Below are 18,632 nucleotides of genomic sequence, written 5' to 3' on the forward strand. Positions count from 1 at the left end.
CCTATATTTTTTATCCACTGACTGAAGGAAAAGTAATTTTGATAGAGAATAACCTTTCAATCTATTTCTTTGCTGGTAAAGAGGAGAGCCAGCTTTTGAAAACAGTCTTTCGGATGGCGTTGATGTAGCGATAGTACTCAAATATTTCACTGCTTTTTTTTAAATTTCGGATAAGTGGAACCGATGGCATTATTCCAAACTTGGATAGGATCTTGTATGAGATCAGACACTGGATGAGATCAAATGAGTAAATTATGACAGCCAACGCACGCACAACATAAATATTTATCAACAAACAAAAAACGAAACGAACAGAAAAGAGGCTGTCTCTCTGTTTTCTGTTCTCTCTCAGAGAGCGTGAGCGCGAGCGAGACGACGAAGAACGTCAACGCAGGAAGGGAACAACCCTCATCGAACATCGATCTTCATCGAGCATCCCTAGGGCCAACCCGTGGCAGAGGTGGAGCAAGCCTTTAAAACACTCCGCCCATTTCCAAAAATCAGTTTAACATTTGTTGTCCTCCGACGGAGGATCTATCAGATGTTAAGCTGATACGAACAGATACCACACTACCTACTTCAATAGATTTTCTAATAAACCTTTTGAGAATTACACGCTCACAAAAATTATTTATATCAACATATAATATAACGCTTCGTAACTAAATAACTTTTAGGCCAGCGATGACAGCATGGCGCGGTAGCCGAGCGACTAGCAATGTGAGCTTCCGATCCAAAATCCTTGGTTCGAATCACAAGAAAAAATAAAAGTTATTTTTATTTAGTTCGTCGCTACGTTTATATCAACATATAATATAACGCTTCGTAGCCAAAAGGGTCGCTTTTTCGTTTCACTTTTCCTCAAATCACTCCCAACGATTCTAAAGAAGTTTTCACTTCAAAAACCCAAAACCTTTTCTGTTACCATTGTTTATGGATTACGAGGATTACGGACTGTGTTTAGATTATCTTTGGCGACACCTAATTAAAAAGTCTAACGGGGTCGAATCGCAGTTTCGATGCGGCCAAGTGATGTCGCCAAAGGCTACAAAAGTCGGTTATCATGGCCTTTACCGCCTATTGTTGGTGTTGTGTTGGAGTTAACACCACAAGTAAACAAGCAGTGTCATTATGGCATTACTCCAAAATTTGCACTAACTGTCTATCTGAAAAGTTGCTAAAAAACCAAAATAGAGCAGCGATATCTCTCTTCGTAACAGTCCTAAATGAGGAAAGATCAAACTGAGCACCGACAAAAAATGGCATAGAGTGGATCTTACATCACACCTCGAGGACTTGGACTTCTCCTTTCTCACAGATAAAAACCACTGTTGGAAGGCTACTTCGGATGTAGGTACAATAACCGCATGTCGTGTCACTATACGCTAATAATCGATTAACCATAGTCAGAGTAGCTTTCTCCCGTTTATGTTCAATATGGAGAATCCAGAACTCTAGAAAAAAGTGAGAAATTTTGGTGTTTACAATAATTCCACATTATTATACGACATCGGAATGTGGCAGAACAGAAAAAGATTTTCCTGCGCATGTATGCAAAATCTTAGAGACGTCCTCCAATCAGGAGAATAGAGCGACGGTGGATACGACACACGCTACGTAAGGAACCTAGTTGCAATACCTGATAGGGACTGAATGAAAAACACTGCCTTAAACTCAGTTGCGTAGAAATGCTTGATAGAGATCCCATGTTCCTAAAAAGACTCGTAAATGAACAAAAAATCCATAAAAATCAAAATGGGATTTACGACTAAAAATTAAGAAACCATTAAGATTTATTTCTGATTGAACTTCGCAAAGTAAATAGAAAGAAATAAATAAATAAAAAGAAAAAACTAATTAAAAATCTGGATGGGTTGTACTTCCAAAGGAATATTTAAAAAAGGAAATAAATAAATATCATAGAATTGCTGAATTTGAAGGAAAATCCGTGGAATTGAGTCGACATCCTTAAAGGATTGCACATTTTGACGCAGTCAATTGATCAACGAACTGTATTGCTCAACGGTTCGTAAAAGGGTAATTGGAGGGTAGTTGACCGTTTTAAATGTATCCGCGGATATGACTCCCACTGGTACGGTTGGGCACTAAACAATAATGATGCGGAAACGAAATATGCCACGCTTAGTTTTTATCGGTAGCTGTAGGTATTTGATTTGCACACACACGTATATGTACAGAGAAATCAAAAATCAGAAACTAATGCAAAACTCGAATAGGATAACTCTTCAAAGATTGTAATGTGGAGCAAAACCAGATTCCTTTAAAGTTCACATTTAACCATTCAAATTTCCATGTCAACAACTTAAATTTTACTCCCTGGAGTAGCTCCAACTCCCACTACGCACGAGTACTACACCTACAACTGCCGCTTACAGATTTCACAGTGGCAATGTGTGACTTACTTTTTTCGTTTTTGAATGGGCAACATTGTTCTAACATTTAAATTTGCATAATCGAAATCAAAAACATCAGTTTTCAGTGCTGTGCGGCATCCACCAAAAGTACTAAAGCAGCAAAAGCATAATTGTGACCTCAACTCGCTTGGCCGCTTCCCCCATTTGAATAGCTTCCAGCCAGTGTCAAGTTTAAAGTTGCTGCAACGCCCATCAATATGCCATAAACTCAAACAATGACGCACTTAACCTCTTCAAAGCCGCGAAATACCACTTCAACCCCACTCGCACCACACCATCCCACGGCCCCCCACCCTTCCTGTGCTTCATGTCGTCAGTTCGCCACTAGCGCAAATGTCTGTTCAACGCAAATGAAATTATGTAAATTTTTTTCAAATACAACAACAACAACAGCTACCACAACTGGTGGGAGTTAATCTGAAATATTGTATAAGTAAGCATATTATTATAATTGCTGGCGGCTGGTGCTAAAATCGAATTTGTTGTCAACACAATGCTCCTACATCAATGCGACTGCCGCAGGAGCAACTACAAATTGGTACGACGACGCCTTCTCTGTCACAGCGCACAGGCTCATCATCGTTGACGTTTTGAAAAATTATGCAACCATTGTTCATACTCATTTCCGTTACATTTCCAACAAGTTGTGGTGGTGGCAGAAACGGCAACTAGACCCGGAACACGAGACACTCACTTGGGCTGCAGGCCACGCTGACAATAAGGCAACAAGGCAGTGCGGAACTTCGGCAGAGAACGGCACACGTCAATCTTCAAGAAAGCTGCACCGCCTACGCTCCTCTCGCTCCACTCGCTCCGTGGCTTCCGTTCGTCTTCATAATGATATACTGAAATAATAAGCAAATAATATTAAATCATAACAACGAAACGCTTAGAAGCCGCCAAGAAAAATACACACACACGCACACCTTTGTGTAAGTGCGCTGTTTTGAAAACACTTTTCAATTAAATTTCATCCAAGGCGCTTAACTAAAATGATTCACACAGTTTCACCTTGTTGAAGGTTGAAGCGAAATTAAGTAAAGAAATCATTAACTGGAGTGGGGAGTAGCTTGTGTTTTGTCAAAACAACTAAAATTGACTTACTGTTTTCTATCTGTCAAATATTGAATAACTGGACCTTAATGCGATATTTAAACTATCAATCCCTCAAGGTATTTTTGTAGAAATTGCATGAAAATAATTTCTTTTGAACGTGGCAAGAGCGTCAGAATTACGTAATAAACTGGTATATAAAGGGTCTTTTAATAGTGAAGCCCAAATGTCAGTAGTGAATAATTCCTAGACGGTACCTTTTTATGCCATCTTTGACATTCGTAAAGATATTTGTAAACTTATTATGAAAATTGTCAATATTTGAGAACAACGTATTGCAAAATTCCTGATTTTTTGGTGAACAAATTTCACAAAACTGATTTTGTCGAGGAGAGAAAAAGGGCTGGCAGCTCATGGTGGACATATATGTAGATGCTGCCATTTTTGACATAAAATATTAAGAGCAGTGTTTGAATAAAAATGGTGGGACCTGAAAGAATATACATTTTTACATATTTTAAAACAACATCAAGGCGCGTCAACTCTTTACACCATTGAGGGTTGTTTTGGCATAGCGTCTCCTCCAATTTTTGTTGTGCGTGTCGATTCTTTCTCACAACTAACTATGGAAAGGCTTATTAATATTATTTATTGAACAAGATAATACAATTACGCCTACAAAAAATGTGGTGAGATCAAGCGGCTAATGCCATCAGGAGTTATTAGGGTGTGCGGTGGCATAAAAGTTTATTTCAATAAGTATTACAAATAATACTAGTGTAGATTTTATTTTGTTTTTTTTTTTTATATTATTACCTCTAAATGTAGACCGTTAAGTCAGGTACAGTCTTGGAATCTGGCCTCCTCACTTCGTGCCACTTACTGGAGAAGTGATGTCGGGATGCCATTAACCTCGCGAGCGATATTTTTATTTAGTGTTGAGATGGTCGTTGGGTTTGTTTCATAGACTTTACTTTTGAGGTACCTATCCAGAAACAAGTCCATAGGAGCAAGATCGGACGATCTGAGTGGCCACTATATGCCACCGAAACGGCCTTGTTTGTTTGTTAGGGAAGAAATTACGCAGTATTGCCTTGGTCTCTTTGGCCGTGTGCGGCGTGGTGCCATCTTGCTGAAGCCATGTGCACGGAAAACTAATACACGGATGAATGTTGTCTCATTATTGGTAGAAAATAATTGTTCTGCATGTGCCGATGACTGACACCGTCCACAGAAATTGCTTGCGCTCGACGATTTTCAAAAAAATATTGAAAAAAATATGGGTGAATTATTCCACTGCTTAACAATGCACACCAAACTTTCATTTTTGGGCTGGGAAGTAGCTTTTGATATATTAATAGTTGGTTCTCTCCTTTAGGTGACCAATAACGGCAATTTTGCTTATTTGCATTTCCGTTTTTCCAAATGAAAATGGTTTTCACCACTCCGAATGATAGTGTTTACCGTACGAAATTGCTCCAGCATTATCCCGCAGAAATTCTTACGCAAATATTAATCGTTAGACTTAAGCCCGTGGACGATTTGGATTTTGAAGGGGTTAAATCTAAGATCCTTCCGCAATATCTCATGTTTCACAATAGCAATTGGACAATTGGAAGTCCCAGCGCAGTCGTTCTCTTCCGCACGGTTTGAAAACAATTTTTGACCTTACCTCGGACTTCATATTGCAAATTATTTTATATCTACCAAAGATTTAATCCTCTCGGAACTTTCTCAAAATGTCCTTCGAAGCCATCACTATAAAAATAAGGAATTTCTTTAAATTATCGTCAATAGTTGAGGTACTATCGGGAAAGGTGTTTGAAAGCCAATTTTATGTTTTGAAAATCTATCTTTTAGATTGCGGAACTATAAATACTCTTCAACCAGAGTAAAGAGCGTCTGAGAAATGAAAACATTACATCGCCCTTACACTTCGTTATCGTTGGTGTTAAAATACAAAGGCAAACGACACAATTTGCAGTTTCATATAGGTTGGATGATCATTTTTGATTAGTGATTGTACTTTTTGATGCTTTTGCCATGCCAAAAGTGTTGAAAAGCGGTGCCCTTCATTGATATCAAAAATTTTGGAGGGGGTGTGAGCTCCAAAACGACCACCGCTTTGGTTACGCCCTTGCTACATACATATGCATGATAAGTATATTGGGCAAAGATACATGCATTGATACAGGCTTCATTGGAACATCTGAGTAATATTTTTTGAAATTGTAACTATTCCGATGTATTTACAAATAAGCTCATATATAATTGAAACTCCACGCTTTTGAGTCGTTTTCTCGTTTCCATTATTTTTGGAATGTACTTCGCAATACGGATTCTCTCATCTACAGCTGCCTACTCCAGAGCTTCACGAGTGAGTATTCAGGGCAAGAAGAATAGGGAAATTGATTTATTACTGCGAATTCAAGCTGGTGGCCAAAAATTGTATCACTTCTAACAGGGTTTTGTACACTTTTCGCTCGCCATTCCAATCAGTCTCAGCCTCCACCACCGCACAGTACTCGTCGCACATCGCATCGGTCCCACATCGAGTCAATTATTCAATCGATTATTGTTGGCAATCATACAAATCGACGATTTATGTCGCCACCAATCGTCAATAAATCTTCTGTGTGCCACCGTCAACCATCCGCCAATTTTTTAAAACGAAAACATATGTTTTACAGACCCAACGACATCGCAGAACATCGCACAACTACACAACCGCACTCGAAACTGAGCCCCAACGCCAAAACAACGAGTTCTTGAGCATTAGATACGGGGTGGTTGGCCATATGATGATGAAGGGGTTAAAGCACATGTGTGCCGACAGTATGAGTAGCTACTGTTGCTGGTATGCGCGGCGAGTGGGTGAACAGGAATGTATGCACATGTTTGGGTGTGTATGGTAATGGCAACATTTTACCACACAGCAGCAGGGGTCGCTGTGGAACTCGTCGCTGGATGGGCTTAGAAATTCTTAGTATTCCAAATAATTTGCAATAATCGAATCAATTGAAAGTGAAAGCTGGAGCAAATTGAATTATCTGCCCGTTCAGGCCTTGGAGCAATTGTTATTCAAGCACTGATTGCGAACAAATTATGCAAAACAACCAGCAGCGAAAAACTAGATGCTGGCACTCTCAAGGGCTGAAACAATAAAACACGCTAATCTTGATGGAATCCAATTAAATATTTGTATTATAATTATGCATACGAGTATGTATGTATGCGTAAATGCATATTTGTCTGCGCGCCTATCGGCAAACAAGGACAAGCCTTCGAAGAGTTTCACTAAAACACTTAGGCGAGGAGGCTGATACGCAAAAAGATAGTAGCAAATTTACTACAGAACATTAAAAGTCATATATGCGCATTTAGAAGCCACAGCGCGCATTCTGGAAATTTTCACGCTCTCTTCTTTCTAATATTCGTAAATACTACATCCTCTGTTGGATGTTTGGCCGAGGTGAAATTCCGATTTGTGGTTGCTCCATAAATGGAGGAGGTTACAGTTTTATGCCGGCTCCGAATGGCAAATGATGGGGCGACCACTATTACAAACTTTTTTTCTCTACTTTTGGTGTTTCTCGCTCACACTACTTTCGAACCCAGGCACTGAAGAAAGGTCACGCACTACCGCATATCACTACGGTGCCCACCGTATATAACGGATGTTTTTCTAGCTTTATGAGAACAATCGATATCGATAGGTATGATTTGGCAGCTGAGAATGTTGGCATTTCTGTTCAGGAAGGTTTGTATCAGAGGCTTGAGGCTCAAGCTCATCCTGGCCGGCGTCGATGCTAGATCTTGCGTTTGGCAAGAATAAAGATCGACAACAGACGCTGCTTGAAAGCATCCTACAGGAAGGACAGCTTTGAGTCTGGGTCAAAACAGGTCTTAATCTTCGCTCTCCCGCGATTCAAAGAGAACAAATTACGCGCGCATAACAATCGGGACGAAGATCAAGTCGCTTGTTACATTTAAAATGTGGAATCTAAAGGTTTCTCAAATTAATCTTTAGCATTCGCAGTTGCGAACGGACAACCTTTCCATCTTCTTGAAATAGGGAGATGTCAATATCAGGCTCGTTCGCTAGGTCTGGTGGCAAAAAACCGCGGAAATAATACATATCCTGAAGATCTACCATGTTTTCTATTATTGGCAGTTATAGCTTAAGGACCTCGACCCTAGCCGAGTAATGGCATGTTTCATTCAAAGTAAAAACCCAACTTGATTTTCTCGGCTGATGATTCTATAGCTGAACAGTATTTTCAAATCATGCTTAGTAGATGTAGATTACATTACAAAAATACTTAAAAAAATTATAATAAATAATTGGCGCGTATACTTCTGTTACGTGCTTGGCCTCCTATTTGTGGCGGGAGTCTTGATGTTGCTCCACAAATGGAGGGACCTACAGCTTTAAGCCGACTCCGAACGGAAAATGGTTTTTTATGAGGAGTCTTTAGAAAAAACTTTTTTTATTATTAGTGATGTTCATGCACAGAGATTCGAACTTACGCACTCCCGAATGGTAGTCACGCGCCAACACTCAGACAGCCAAAATATCATCCAATAGCCATTTGACTCCAGATGAAGATATACTTTTCAAAATTTGTGTCCGCCTAAAGTCAATCAAGTTTCATAGAAATTGTATTGCCGTATTATTGCCGTATTATAAAGGGCGGCCGCCATAGCCGAATGGGTTGGTGCGTGACTACCATTCGGAATTCACAGAGAGAACGTAGGTTCAAATAACGGTGAAACACCAAAATTAAAGAAAAACTTTTTTCTAATAGCGGTCGCCCCTCGGCAGGCAATGGCAAATCTCCGAGTGTATTTCTGCCGTGAAAAAGCTCCTCATAAAAATATCTGCCATTCTGAGTCGGCTTAAAACTGTAAGTCCCTCCATTTGTGGAGCAACATCAAGACGCACACCACAAATAGGAGGAGGAGCTCAGCCAAACACCCAAAAAGGGTGTACGCGCCAATTATATATACATATATATATATTATAGGCGAGTATTTTAACCCCGACTACCCCCACTCACCACTTTTTATATTTCACTCATTCTCGCATTTCACAAACACTTGTTAAAGTTTAAATTCCAAGTTCGTCTGAAATTTACAGACGATTAATCTAACAGAGTCAATTGTTCTTTCAATGTGCAGCTAATTAAAAGTTCCCTTTTCACATTTTCGTTTTTCTAATTTATTATACTCCAATTTTAGTTTAAAAACGCCAAGGAATGCCAAAAAAAAACAGTCAAAATGTCAAAAAATGAGAAAAAAATTTAATACGCACGGAATAGAGCAGAAAACATCCCTATTGACTTACGTTTTACATCTGTTTTCTCTTGTCGTTTTTTTGTCCACAGCTAAGAAATGCAAATTTCCGTGAAATTGTGAAAATGGAGAAAATTCGTTGGGAAAAGAAAGCAAATTAACAAACATAAAAATAATGTTTACACCCAACAATCCAACAATCCAGCAATTGTAGCAATATGAGGCATGAAAGGAACGACGCACCAAAGTGTACCTGTGCCACCTTAAAGTGTGCGAACAAAAGAATTACACATAAACAAATTTAAATTGTACAGTAACAGGCGCGAGCGTTGTATGCCAACAGGGGCGTCAAGAGCCTTTTTTTGTGGAAATGTGCCGCCTAATAAAATTGCTGAAATTTGCATACGAAAGTCGTAAAAATTAGTTGCGTATTCCCATTTTTTCTTTGCTACGCGCCAAGGCTGGGGAAATAGAAGGAGGGCAGTTGTTTCGTTGCTGGAGGAGAACGGGTTGGCGTGCATACCACATACATGTGCACATTTACATACATATTTTAACCCTTGCAAGACTGTGGCACAGACTCTATGCGCACTTGATGCATCGCTTTCGTAGTGGTATTTGCCTGCAGTTGCATTATTATCTCGAACGGCCCACGCGTGTGCGTCATATAAAAGCGTTTGTTGCTCGAGAGAGAGCAAACTTCTCAATTGCCCATTGAGCCCAAAGTTATTCTTGGTTTGTTCCAAAGATTTGCGGTGTTGGTGTACAAAGCCTTCCATAACTTTCCCCACTTGTGTAAACTGCCGTTCTAACCAAGCGCATTACAAAGGCATGGCCACCGCGCTCGACAGGAAGGGTGTGACGAGTAAACACTTCTATACCCATACGTACAGGTCTGTATATATACGTAAATATGTTTGTATTGCACTTTCGTACTATTGTCCCACCAGCTCTATCTCCATTGCATATCTTCTTCAGTGGATAACCGCTTACATGCAATCAGCATAATTTTCTCTTCTTCAAAAGCCTGCTAGCATCCTCAAAGCTATTCTCGTTGACACTCTATAAAAACATTTAGATATCCAACTAAATCTCATCAATGCCAAATGAAATTCAATTTTGCCCATTAACCGCAGAAATGATGATTTTATGCATCTGTAATGCAATTTGGTCCCATAAAAATGGTCATGGAGTTGCTGGTTGGTATGCGAAAACGCATCGGAAATTGAGCCAAAAGCAATACGAGGGCGGCATTAGGTGATAAAAATCTCAAATAATATAATACAAACGGTGCCAGCGCAGTCGTGGTGACACAGGTGCTGACTGGAACCATAAGAGAAGAAAGTAAACGGCCAAATCGCTAAGGAACTGAGAGTGCATGCAGACAATATTTTCGTCCAGTGCTTATATAAGTACAGATATGCATACATATACACTTAAAAAGCAGCATGAGAATCGTTTACCAGGACCGTCTAACTGCATGTGGTCATTGAAATTGCCAAAAACGCATTGGCATACACTTGGCAGCCAGCACAGACCCCCTCAACCTCCACTATGAATAGTTTATATCTGAACGAGTACACCATATATATACATACATAAGGGTACATACATGTATAATAGATGTATATATTTATATTTGTGTGCATTATCCCATTTAAGCATTTGTACATGCCTGTATGTATGTATATGGATGTGTATATTAGATGTATCTTATGAGAAAACTACTCCTTGAGACATTACTCGCACATTAATGGAATACTAAAGGTTTCATTGCACGACGTCTTAGCAATTATTATTAAATTCTTTATTGTGGCTAATAAAAATGAGGACATGTCGAGTCTTTGCACAAACGCGTAAAGCTATGCATGCAAACATACATACATACATATGTAAGTAGAACTGAAATTTCCATAAACGAGCTCCCAAATTACACATAAGTTTAAAACTTGATAAGATCTTTGTAGCTCTCATGAAAATGCTAAAGACTTATGTATGTAAGTGAATAAAGTAATAACCAACGCAAGGATATTCCCATTCATATAACCTGCTCAAAGATAAGAGCATTTGATTCACAGACAAAATTATTAAAATAATTCAAGTCATTATTACCCAGCGTCTGCCAAGCATGTGTGCTGATTCGGGCGAAGAAAGTTTCATTCACAATCACCCTCATGTGAGTTCCTCGGTGTGCCATAACTACGATGTCGCATACAACCGCTCTACGTATTGTTGGAGGACATATAACTTGCATGCAGATTAGCATCGCGTTTGTCGTTGGCTTTGTGTCCCGAATAATTAGTAATTTTATTACACGAGTGCATATCAGTCGCCTTTACACTTTCAAATTGGATACAAATGGGTACTCGCACGACAATGGTGGTTCGGTTAATTACTGGCAGCACTCCATACTCCAGCCAGCGAGCCAGCCAAGGTGTCCCATTTGAGGCTATGCAGGGATTTGCATGCAACAAACGAGCCCACACATATGCACTTACACACGTTCACACGTGAGTTCTGGATGGCAAATGTGTACCGTGCAAAATGAGTTTATTGTAATTTTGTTAAAATATGACATATTTTATTGCTCAAAACACTTTATCTGCGGGCAAGATTTGCAGTTGTGTTAAGGCAACAATGCCGTGTGCGCATATTAAAATCAGGATAATGAAATGAAATTAGTCTCATTTGAATTTATTCGACAATTAGCTCACGCAGGGAGTGAACGTTTTAATTTGAATTGTTGGATATCGAGATACATTTTACACAGGCTTTTTCTCTCTGTGCGTGAAAATAATCATTGCCGCCAGTTGGCAGGAGACAAATGCGCTTAACCGACAACCAATTTCCTGCACATTTTGTAAAAATTTTTTACTGATTTTTCTTAAATTACTCCGTTGCTAAAAACAAGTAGGGCCGCCACAGCCGAGTGTATCATTCGCCCCTCCAAATGCAGGGGAAAACCTCCGGTGCGTTAAAAACACTTGTCGCATATTGAAAAACGACTATCAGCATCGTTCCAGCTGAATTGGTAGGGTATCTGATTTTCTTGCTCTTGAATCATTAAAACCCCTCTCAATCAGGTGGGCATGGATTACTGTGCAACTTCCATTGAATTCAAAAGGCCTTCTTGTCTCGTGCTTTCTTTTGGTTGCCCAGGTCGTTGTTCATCTCTTACACAAAGTCCCCACTTTTGTTTAAATGAAAATAGTGAACTAAAAGTTCCCATTGGCATTAAAAAATCGTAAAAAATGTGTGTTTGCACATCATCCTTCACGGCAGATTTCAAGTTGCCGACTCAATACAATCACAAAAACTTCTCAAGGAAAACTAATCATTAACAAAAATGCAAAAGCTAATTACCCATTTGGATAGCTTTAACGCCTGGTAAAGCATCATATGACTTATGCGGGTGCCTATGTAGTAGCGTAGTGCATAATATGGTATGACATGTGTACTCGTATGTACGTTTGTATTAGTAAATATATTTACACATTAATGAATATGTAAGTATTTCCCATTTGCTCGACTCAAAAAGTTAATGAAACCGTTTAATTAATCGACAGTTGTGATTGTGTGCGTTAAGCTCGTCGCATTAATGCGGTTAAAACAACTTATTCAAAAGTTTTGATTACCTTTACCACGTACTTAAAATACTTTTGTAATTACTTTGTTAACTACTTTGCCAACAAACACACAAAAAGTGACAAAAAAGACACAAATGCGTTTATTGTTATTGTTACTTGATGCTATAAAATTTTTACATAAAACTCGTATCAGTCACTGTATCTATTTGGTTCTCTTACTGCCGTTGCTGCAGTTGTATTTGTAGCTGATACTGATGTCATTGTTGCTGCTTACCGATGCTTCAGTCGTTAAAGTTACAGTGGAACAAATGATTTCTCATTTCAGATAAGGTGCCTTGCTTCTGTTCACGGTAAACGCGAGTCGTCAGTAAGCAGTTGATGCCATTTAAATTTATCTGTAACTTTTTACTTTTTACGAAACTATTCGGGCTCTGTGTGTTTTTCATTGACACTCGCTCGGGCATTTCAGGTCGGTTTGCATTGCTTGTCCAGTCGCCGCAAGACTTGACGACTTGTAACACTACGCAATGAGTAATTTAAAGCAGGTCAATGTTTGGATCGGACACAAAGATACTCACTCGCATAGCCACACATACCCATACACGCGAACGACAAATGCATATGTGTAAATATGTATATATGTATATGTACCTAATATATATATTTAGGTACAAATAATCCCCGAGTTTGAGCGCGGGCACAAATCGGTTATCAACATACACAAATCTCTGATTTAATTTGTATTTAAAGAAAACCAAAAAACAAAAAAAATCTAGCACTTACAGATATTCGCTTCTACTGCGGCCGGTTGAATTTATTTCGTTTAATTTTACCATCTAATTCTTTGGTATTTTATCCAAAACAGTAGCACCAGCCATTTCGAAATGCTTCACATAATTCTGGGCTAGTTTTACATTCATATGTATCGAATTGCACACCTATTTATTACATACTTTCATATGTACAATAGGTAGGTATGTATGTATGCTCAATAAAGCATTCTTCAGTGGCGAGGAGTAGATATTGAGACGAAGGATTGGATGAAAGGATTAAAAACATATACATATACATATTCCTATGTTTGTACAAAGATATACAAGAACTTTGAGATACTCAAAGTTAAGCACGAAAACAATTAGGTAGATTTGTGTCACCACAAGGAATATCTATGTATATGTATTTTCTCTTCTTTGATTACATAACTTTTTTACGCGGTCTTGTTTTACACGATTCTGAAACAACTCGGTTTGCCAATAAGTTTTTATACGAAAATTTCGTTCTGGCACAAGTGTCTAAAAAAATAATAACAAAAAAAAAATGTACTCTAAACAAACATAGTTCCTAAAATAATGCTTCATGACGTCAAGATGTTTCTTGTGATATATAAATATGTATTTACATATATCCTGGAAAGGATGCAATTGATTCACTTTAGAACTAACCAAGGCCAACTGAAATAACATTTTCTTTCTCACGATTCTGACTTGGAGCGGGCATTAAAATCTAAACGCAACCTTAGGATTTGTGTATAAAAAGAACTGTGTAAGCAACTTGGGAAACCAGTCGTTAATAATGGACTTTGATATGGTGGAAGTACTTGAGGTCAATAAACTTTGGAACTAAAACATCGATATGACACTTTCAGTCCGACTGTAAATGTCGAAGATAATAGAAAATTATAAAACTTGAGGCTTCCCTACTTTCGTCAAAAAATTGTTTTTGTTTTTTAAATTACGTTCTAAAAGTATCATATTTTAGACGCGGGGGTGTACGGTGTGTATTTTGTTTTCATGTAACATGATACAGAGTAGGGTACGTACGAGCCGGTACATATCAAAACTGCCCAAGTCCACAGACGAAATTTTCACAGATTTTTGATGCATTACGCGCTGGCCCAACAAATAAATAGTTTTTAATGTCGACATGATAAGAAAACGTATTTAAGATTAACAGTTTATTCAAAGGTGACAAAGACCTACCGAAAGTGTGAATCAAAATTTCCTAAACCCATTAAAAAGCGATTATATAAAAATATTGCCATGGAATAAGGCAAAAAAAGCGAAGATCAGAAGATGCAAAAAAGAAGAAAAATAAATTCCAAGTAACTATTTTTACATTTATTCCCAATGTTGTGAAGACAGCAACAAAGTTCGCCACTCATGTTGTTTTTGGCTTTGCACAAGGCCGTAATGAGAATATACCTAAAACTTATAGCCCACATTTTTTTATAATATTATAAAATCTTTTCTTTCAGGGCCCCAAATAGTCGTATGGCCAATAAGGCTCTGTCAAGTCCGCTACCTTTCCGCTAATCCTATGCTTTTCAAAACTGCTCAAGTCCATAGTAAAAACCGCTTTATTTTAAATATGGCTTAATTTTTCATTATTTCAATTTTTTTTTTGTAAAATGCTTCCAAGATCTATTTTGTAAGCATTTCGGCAATTTTCGGCTATTTGAAATAGGCAGCAAGAAAGAAAGAACCAGAATTTCTCAAAATTTTCTTATGTTGAGCTCAGGCTGACTCTTAAGTTTTATTTTGTATTTTAATATGTAAACTACTTATTGGGTGCGCAACTAAGTTCTCGCTGTTTTTTTTATGAAAACACAGCTTTATTCTGAAAAAATGGTTCCAAGTGAATCATTGAAAGTATTGCCCATTACTGGCTACTACTTTTTCCCATCTTTCCGGTAGATCTCGGATGCCGTCGCGGTAAAACTGTTGAACTTTTGAGGTTATCCACGGATCAAGCCATTTTTTGATGTCTTCATATGAATGGAACTGCTGGTCAGCTAGACCATGTGCCATCGATCGGAACAGGTGATTATCGGACGGCGCAGGATTTTCCATTTCATTGTTTCCAGGTAGGTTTTAACGGGTTTGGCAACGTGAGGCCGAGCGTTGTTATGCTGTAGAATCACTTTTTCATGCCTATCCGCGAATTGCGGCCTCTTCTCGCGCAGTTCTCGGCTCAATCGCATCAATTGAAGTCGATACCGATCCCCAGTGATGTTTTCGCTTTGTTTTAACAGTTCATAATAAATAACACGAATTTGGTCCCACCAAATACATAGCGTAACCTTCGCAGAGTGAATATTCGGCCGAGGGGACGACGTAGAAGCATAACCGGGCAGCCCCCATGACTTTCTTTTCTTTGGATTGCTGTAATGAACCCATTTTTCATCACCCGTCACGATGCGATGAAGAAACCCCTTCCTTTTTTGCCGCTGGAGCAGTTGTTCACAGGCGAAAAAACGACGTTCAAGTTTAACTCATAAGGAACCCAAGTTCCCTGTTTCTGAATCAGTCCCAAAGCATGCAATCGGAAATGGATTGGCGGGTAACACCTAATACTGAAGCAAGCTCTTCTTGCGTTTGGCAGCGCCTTCGGAGATTTTTGGCCTTCCTTCACGCGGACGATCGTCAACATTAAAATCACCGTTTTTGAAGCGACGGAAAAAATTTCGGCACGTTGTTTCATTTAAAGCAGCATCTCCATAAACTTTTTGTAGTTCCCGATGCCCTTCAGCCGCCGTTTATTCGAATGAAAGAGGAAAATCAACACTTCCTGCAAATGGCGATTATTCGGCACAAAATCAGACGAAGCAGTTTCTTTACCATATGTCTAAGCTTTGTTTATGACGTATAGGTTATGTTAGAATCGACTAGCACACACTGTTGGCGGCATCTATTTACAAACAGCGGGAACTTAGTTGCGCACCTAATAGTTTTTTCAAATTGCAGAAAATTAGCTATTCTCCTAAAAAATTTAACTAGAAAGCATATGACTAGGAACTGAAGTAAGTCATTCTGATATGGACAAAACGGCTGGTCTCTTAACGGAGCGTCCTAGGAAATCGCTCAATCCAGTTGCTTCAACTCGCCCTACGAATTTTTGCGTTTCTCACCACATGTTCGAATTTAGTTAAATAAAGTCTTGCGAGTTTTTGATTTGGAAAAATATATCTTGCAATGAGTTTTTTCAAAGCCCTAACCAAGAAGAATAAGTACCAAGTACCAGGGGATTTGAAATGTAGCTGGACCATAAAACTAGAGAAATTCTGAATGAATTCATGTAATAAGGAAAAAATCGGTCAATTTTTCTGGACTCAACTCAGGCTGTAGTGGATATTTTTTTCAGCTTGGCAAAATATCTAAAACAAATTTTACATAAAAGAGTGCGACTCAGGCTAAAAGTAAGAGTATATTTACTATAGCACACAAGTGTTTCTTCAAATACCAATTAAAACATATTAATTAGTTAGAGGCATTTAAAGCGAGCATTTTTATAGAAAACAAACCTTTGAAAAAGTCAACATTGTGATACAATTGTTTAATAAAAAAGTTACGAATATTACAAAACTTTGTCCGAGTAACTTTGTTTGTTCCCGAAACCTGAATTGTTTCTCCCATGAACTTATTTGAGTACTATCTCATTTTAGTACTATAGCGGCCAAAGGTTTTTCAGTTTTTGAAGTCCCTTCAGCACAAATTTTTTACATATCCGTAACATCTGTGAACATTTCCCAACTCAAATTGAGCCAAGTCATCTTACCGAAATTTAAACTCCAAAGATGATTTTAAAGTCGTGCTTTTAAACTTATCACTTCAAAAACCAAAATCCATACGATTATTGGCATTATTTAGGAGGTGAAGTCAGCGTGAAGAACAGTTATGATCTGTTTCGGATAGTAGGTGGATCAAATTCATTCAAGCAAACACGACCCGTTTACGCCCAAATCCAAAATCTGTCAGAATAAATTGAACTGTGCGGTATTTAATCGGGTGTAGTGCATAGCAGCAACAACAATAAAAACGACAATGAAAGCCATAAGAAGTACATACGTATGTACATCCATATACACCAATGCAGTTGATTGTAATGCCTGAGCAGTCAATTGAACTAATTCACTCACCATGGCGAGCATACATTTTAATAGTTGATTGCAATCACAACGACGTACATATCTACATGAGCAAAGATGCATCAATACATACACATAAGTGGGCATATGCATGTACATGTGGCCGGCAGAGACTGAAGAAAGCTAAGTGTAAGTTTGCGAATCGATGGGTAGGTATTCGTATCCATCTTAATCAGCATCGAGGAATCTAATTCAGCTGACGAAGCAACGAAATGTTAAGCGGTGGTCAAAGGACATTCAATGGTCAAATGGCAGGAAGTTCGTTATCGCAATCACCCCTTGCCGTCTGCTGCTTTACTGCTGGCCCGTGCTACCACCGGCGCCTGTTGCTGATTAAAATGTCATGCGTTGCAGCGGCGAAAGTGGCGAAAGAATTTGGGAAATTAAGCGGCCGACAACGGATGAAAAGAAAATAAAAGTTCTGCGTTGAAGACACATTGAAACGCGCGTTGAATAATGCATGAATTGCTTCAGCGGGTCTCTTGAAATCCTTTAATCGATAGTGGTGGTGCAGTTAATAGACTGAATACATACATACATGCATATATCTATGTATATACATGTGCACATTTACATACCTATGTACTAATATACGCATATACATTAATTCCTAAAGGCACATTTTGATGAGCTGCAGAAGCAAGTGGTGGGGCTCTGCGCCAGTATATAACCATAATTGAGGTCAATCGAAGCTTTGGACAAGCGGTATGGCTAAAGGGGAAATCGTAAACGGTAATATTTATTTATTTGTGCCGCATTTAATTTCGCATGTTTACCTTGTCCACCAAACGCCTAGTCATAAAGACGAGCACACGCCTGTTGACAGCTATCAGCTTGGCCTGAGGGGGGAATAATTACCCTTACTGACGTGAAACGGCCACCACAAATGAAGCCTGTAAATGGAAACAATAATATACCATTTGTGCATACATATGAACATATATACGACTACAAATGCGGAAGTGGTTTACCAGTAAAAGTGAACGGCAACTGATTCCAAATGAGGTCCAATAGGCAAAGGAAATTGCTGGATTGAGCTAGCGGAGGAGGCTTTAAAAAGCAGTTTGTGCCGTAGAATCTTCTTAATGGGCAATTCTAATGAGTGAAAGAAAAAGTGCTGATTTAAGGCAAATAGACTCGCACACATGCACATATTTGTTATTATATGCGATAAATGTGTGTGAGTGTATACACTACTATGTGTACACACACATAAGAATATTTTTATGGATGGATCGGAGATTGTTGAACAACCGTTGCGACCGAAAATTCTTGCACTCTGCATCGCGCAATGTGTGAACAATTGCGATTTTATTCAAATAACGAGGACAAATTTAA

General features: G+C 38.6%; 1 pseudogene; it reads right to left on the reverse strand.

Annotated features, from left to right (window-relative positions):
• Window positions 1-434: 434 nt before the first annotated feature.
• LOC129243277 (U2 spliceosomal RNA) lies at window positions 435-590 on the reverse strand (annotated as a pseudogene).
• Window positions 591-18,632: the final 18,042 nt, after the last annotated feature.

The sequence above is a fragment of the Anastrepha obliqua genome, chromosome 3 (assembly GCF_027943255.1).
Source record: "Anastrepha obliqua isolate idAnaObli1 chromosome 3, idAnaObli1_1.0, whole genome shotgun sequence".
In the NCBI taxonomy this organism is placed as follows: domain Eukaryota; kingdom Metazoa; phylum Arthropoda; class Insecta; order Diptera; family Tephritidae; genus Anastrepha; species Anastrepha obliqua.